This window comes from Nylanderia fulva, unplaced genomic scaffold (assembly GCF_048542155.1).
Source record: "Nylanderia fulva isolate GAGA-0341 unplaced genomic scaffold, ASM4854215v1 Scaffold144, whole genome shotgun sequence".
Taxonomy (NCBI): domain Eukaryota; kingdom Metazoa; phylum Arthropoda; class Insecta; order Hymenoptera; family Formicidae; genus Nylanderia; species Nylanderia fulva.
The window spans coordinates 280,716-287,025 of NW_028189666.1; the positions used below are offsets into that span (position 1 = coordinate 280,716).

Below are 6,310 nucleotides of genomic sequence, written 5' to 3' on the forward strand. Positions count from 1 at the left end.
GAATTAAAATACCGGTGCACAAGGCACCAAATTTTAACTTGGACACGGCCAAGATTTTAAATATGAAATAATCTCATATTTTGAGATTTAATTTCAATACCCCTTTAACCCCCCTACGGAAAATAAATGAATGCAAGAGAAAAATATAGATCCGAAAATCGCTGAATCGGGAATGCCTTTTAAAATATGTACAGATGGAAGTGAACATGATTGGTTTAAATATGAATTAACTTCATTCCCGATTCAGCGATTTTCGGATCTATATTTTTCTCTTGCATTCATTTATTTTCCGTAGGGGGGTTAAAGGGGTATTGAAATTAAATCTCAAAATATGAGATTATTTCATATTTAAAATCTTGGCCGTGTCCAAGTTAAAATTTGGTGCCTTGTGCACCGGTATTTTAATTCTAACGAAAAATTATTTAGTTTCGTTAGGATAACGCATTGTCATCCGCGATTTGGCTCTTGTTGCCCGTCTTATACGTTAAATTTATATTTATATTACAGAGCCTTGTTAAAACTCTTATAATATCTTTAGTGTTTTGCTTGTTATCCCTTCCTCTGTACCTTTTCTTTTTGGTCCCGTAACTATTTTTTTTTATAAATTTTTACGTCTTTATATTGAATAACATTTCAAATCATATTTAAAAATATTGTATACCTTTTAAAATATGTACAGATAGAAGTGAACATGATTGGTTTAAATATGAATTAACTTCATGTAGCCTTCGAGCCAGTTGCGCCATAATATTATGAGGTGATCTTATAATAGTTTTTAATTGCCCTAAATAAGTTTCAAATGGAAACGCGCTTATCGAACTCAACCCGCACTGCATATTTCTTACATCATCTGAAATATGCATTAAGTTATGAACATTTAAGACTACAAATTGTGGACCATAAAGTTTTTTCTGCTAGAACAATAAACTTGGTAAGTAATTCTTCTATATAATTTGTATATTCAACCGCATTTTCCATCGATAACATTCGACAAGCTACATGAAGTAATAAAAAATGTTTATATTTGTCATTATCTAAAATGTCTTTTAATATAATAGGTCCGCAGAATAACAAGATGAAACGATAATCCGTGGCTTTAAATCTATCATGGTGCTCAATACCTCTAATCTTTCGATGGAATTCGTCGGGCTGTTGAAATCTTATTTTCTCCATTCGGCTTGATAATATTCTCTTCTGACTGCTACTAAGATGCGTATTAAAATCAGATATCATCCAAGCATCAATTAAACGTTTCATGACTCCTAGATAACACAAATGCATCGAGTCGAGAAGAAAATCATTGACCATGTTCACTGACGGCTGTATGTATATTAAAGGTGATGCTGCTGTATGGATGTTCTACATGTGAAAAATTTCGGAAACTTTCATCGGTTCTTTTAGAAGAATTAATATCTAAATATGTGGCAATTTTATGATGAGTATGACGTTCTACCAGACATCGTTCGCAACCATATTTTGCGTTGTGACCGGTGTCACAGATAAAACACTTTATATTTATATTATAATATTTGTTATTAATAACTATGCCTCTATTTTGCAGGATATTGACCTCAGCAATGAAATCCTTCAAAAACAAATTGACTGATTTTGGTTTGCTATTTCCCACATAAGCAGCAGCTACGAAAGGCTTATAAATATCCGGCTTGAAATGTATTTTAATTAGAATAGGCCACATAGATTTTGTACTCGATTTAAATAATTTCATTCCATCAATATTAACTTGTAATTCCATAGTACTATTGTTAGAATGGATTTCCGAATTGATGCAAAATTGCAATCCTTGTTTGATACCAAAATACGAATATTCTCCATTTGTAATGTTATCGTAGTCTTCCATTTTTTGTATTTCATAATATGAAGTATTGCTTTTAAAAAACGTTGTCGATGATCTTGGTAATGTAGGCAAAAGTCTTGGTTGAAGGATTTTGAGCAATTTATCCATATGTACGAATGGAATCCTGCATTCAATAGCCCACGATCGTAGTTTGCATATTTCATCGATTTCTTCATCACTTGTATTATCATTATTATACTCGTCACTCTGATCAGAAATTGATAATGATGATAATGATTGATCGCTATCATTATTATCAATTTCTTCATGTACAGTGTGAGTTTCCGAATTACTTGTATTAGAATCATTCAAATCTTCTACTGCTCCTACGTTTGTATTTTCCATATGATCTATATTCGAAATAATAAAATACTTTCTCACTGCTATATATATATACATTTGTTTCGACATTTACATGATTAATACCTTCTGATGCTGCATCATTATAATTTGCTTCATTATATGTATCATATTTTTCTTCCTCTTCTGTAAATTCATCTAAATGTAAATTTTGTTTAAATTTGTTTATTTGGCGATACTTTTGCGCTCGAATTTTTGACCTTATTGTACCTTTATACCTTTTAAAATATGTACAGATGAAAGTGAACATGATTGGTTTAAATATAAATTAACTTCATGTAGCCCAAAGAACATATATAAAGAGAAGCGCAAGCTCCGTGTTAAACGATGGAAACATGCGAACGACGCGATCCTAGTGGCCTGGCACTGGTACTACAGATTTTCTATTATGGCTCCGTTCCGTAAACTACATATGCGCGCGTAATCTATAATACATGTTAGGGCCTATCCAAACAAACTTGCATAATCGCATAAACGATAGGCCCTTACGTGTATCATACATGAATTATATGATACGTAACATGTATTATAGATGAATGCGCGCATATGTAGTTTACGAAATACAGCTTTACACACGCATATGTTATTTTCTACAATAAATGAATAGGGAAAATATACAAAAAAAGAACAAATTTATTAATATAAGAGTTTTAACAAGGCTCTGTAATATAAATATAAATTTAACGTATAAGACGGGCAACAAGAGCCAAATCGCGGATGACAATGCGTTATCCTAACGAAACTAAATAATTTTTCGTTAGAAATAAATACCGGTGCACAAGGCACCAAATTTTTACTTGGACACGGCCAAGATTTTAAATATGAAATAATCTCATATTTTGAGATTTAATTTCAATACCCCTTTTAACCCCCCTACGGAAAATAAATAAATGAATGCAAGAGAAAAATATAGATCCGAAAATCGCTGAATCGGGAATCGAACCCGAGACCTTTCGCTTGCCGGGCGACTGCTCTTCCAGCTGAGCTATTCAGATCCTTTCGATTCTATACTTTTCTCTGTTATATATATTAATGTTGGTAAACAAACGCATTTTTTAAGCCAGCGTGTATCAAATATAAGAGTTTTAACAAGGCTCTGTAATATAAATATAAATTTAACGTATAAGACGGGCAACAAGAGCCAAATCGCGGATGACAATGCGTTATCCTAACGAAACTAAATAATTTTTCGTAAGAAATAAATACCGGTGCACAAGGCACCAAATTTTTACTTGGACACGGCCAAGATTTTAAATATGAAATAATCTCATATTTTGAGATTTAATTTCAATACCCCTTTTAACCCCCCTACGGAAAATAAATAAATGAATGCAAGAGAAAAATATAGATCCGAAAATCGCTGAATCGGGAATCGAACCCGAGACCTTTCGCTTGCCGGGCGACTGCTCTTCCAGCTGAGCTATTCAGATCCTTTCGATTCTATACTTTTCTCTGTTATATATATTAATGTTGGTAAACAAACGCATTTTTTAAGCCAGCGTGTATCAAATATAAGAGTTTTAACAAGGCTCTGTAATATAAATATAAATTTAACGTATAAGACGGGCAACAAGAGCCAAATCGCGGATGACAATGCGTTATCCTAACGAAACTAAATAATTTTTCGTTAGAAATAAATACCGGTGCACAAGGCACCAAATTTTTACTTGGACACGGCCAAGATTTTAAATATGAAATAATCTCATATTTTGAGATTTAATTTCAATACCCCTTTTAACCCCCCTACGGAAAATAAATAAATGAATGCAAGAGAAAAATATAGATCCGAAAATCGCTGAATCGGGAATCGAACCCGAGACCTTTCGCTTGCCGGGCGACTGCTCTTCCAGCTGAGCTATTCAGATCCTTTCGATTCTATACTTTTCTCTGTTATATATATTAATGTTGGTAAACAAACGCATTTTTTAAGTCAGCGTGTATCAAATATAAGAGTTTTAACAAGGCTCTGTAATATAAATATAAATTTAACGTATAAGACGGGTAACAAGAGCCAAATCGCGGATGACATATTTATATTACAGAGCCTTGTTAAAACTCTTATATTTGATACACGCTGGCTTAAAAAATGCGTTTGTTTACCAACATTAATATATATAACAGAGAAAAGTATAGAATCGAAAGGATCTGAATAGCTCAGCTGGAAGAGCAGTCGCCCGGCAAGCGAAAGGTCTCGGGTTCGATTCCCGATTCAGCGATTTTCGGATCTATATTTTTCTCTTGCATTCATTTATTTATTTTCCGTAGGGGGGTTAAAAGGGGTATTGAAATTAAATCTCAAAATATGAGATTATTTCATATTTAAAATCTTGGCCGTGTCCAAGTAAAAATTTGGTGCCTTGTGCACCGGTATTTATTTCTAACGAAAAATTATTTAGTTTCGTTAGGATAACGCATTGTCATCCGCGATTTGGCTCTTGTTGCCCGTCTTATACGTTAAATTTATATTTATATTACAGAGCCTTGTTAAAACTCTTATATTTGATACACGCTGGCTTAAAAAATGCGTTTGTTTACCAACATTAATATATATAACAGAGAAAAGTATAGAATCGAAAGGATCTGAATAGCTCAGCTGGAAGAGCAGTCGCCCGGCAAGCGAAAGGTCTCGGGTTCGATTCCCGATTCAGCGATTTTCGGATCTATATTTTTCTCTTGCATTCATTTATTTATTTTCCGTAGGGAGGTTAAAAGGGGTATTGAAATTAAATCTCAAAATATGAGATTATTTCATATTTAAAATCTTGGCCGTGTCCAAGTAAAAATTTGGTGCCTTGTGCACCGGTATTTATTTCTAACGAAAAATTATTTAGTTTCGTTAGGATAACGCATTGTCATCCGCGATTTGGCTCTTGTTGCCCGTCTTATACGTTAAATTTATTAATGTTGCAGAAAATATACTTTTATTTAAAACATTTTAATTTCAAAAAAACAGAAGTAAATTAGCATAATTATTGATTTTGAACAAGAACGCTGAAAAAGCAGTAATACACCAGCAAAGCTAAAAAGCAGGCGGGCGGAATGTTCGAAAATCGAACGTCAAAAAGGCTGAAATGGAAAAAACAGTTAAACCATTGCATACAGATTCATGCAGTATTAGTATGCAACATGCACCATACAGATAATGTTAGATTATAATAAAAATAGCGCTCGGCCGCGAGAGTATACGGATACTCCGCGCCGTCGGAAAATAAGCGCTTAAATCCTTTAACATAAAACGTAAACACCGCGGTCGCGCGAGAGGAGACAAAAATTAGGCAGATAATAACAAAACGACTATTTTCCTGAAAATAAATAATTACACTAAACGCTCTTTCGCCCTCAGCCGAACGATAAAATAAAGAGAATTGTTCTCGACTATTCTAGAAATACGGGCTATATAAACCTCCTCTCTCGTGATCGCGGTGCTCTTTTCCGATTGCTTGTCGCGTCAAGAGTGTGCTTATACTTAAAGAAAAAGATTGCTTGTCTTTTTCGTTTCTCTCGTGTAATTACCGTTGCTTGCGGACATTCAGAAATTTATTTTGACTCGGCTTTTCTATCGGTTATTGCAATCATCTCTATTACGTACAACTCGGCTATCTTTTGGTAAAATCTGTGCAGTTAAATAATTATATCTTTTTTGTTTTTAGTATTAAATATATTTGTGTTAACGATACGCGTGTGTCGAGTGCAGTGCTTCTCTATCGTCTCGCTTCCGACCTTCCTTTCCCGTTATCCGTTGTGCACATATTTTGGTCCTTCGAGCCGGATCCTCCGGAACCTCCTTTGAATCCGGTGCCACGGAAGCGATAGTGCATCAGTGTCTGTGACCAGTGCTTCTGGAAAAAAGAGACAGAGTAAGAGATGGCAGACACTAAGGCAATCATTGCCACCGCCACAGTGTTATACGGCAAGATCTCTCGCGCGTACGAGAACCTTAGGAAGCTCGGCGAGACCAATATCACCCTCGGGGCGGTGGAGGCCCGGCTTCAAAATCTCGAGAAGCTGTGGGAGAAATTCGACGCGATTAACGATACGTTAGCCGATCGCGTTGACGAAATACGCCACGATGTCTACGCAAAACAAGACATCCCT

The 6,310-nt window shown here is 34.8% G+C and overlaps 1 pseudogene; it reads right to left on the reverse strand.

Annotated features, from left to right (window-relative positions):
* Window positions 1-644: 644 nt before the first annotated feature.
* Window positions 645-2,200, reverse strand: LOC114932812 (uncharacterized; annotated as a pseudogene).
* Window positions 2,201-6,310: the final 4,110 nt, after the last annotated feature.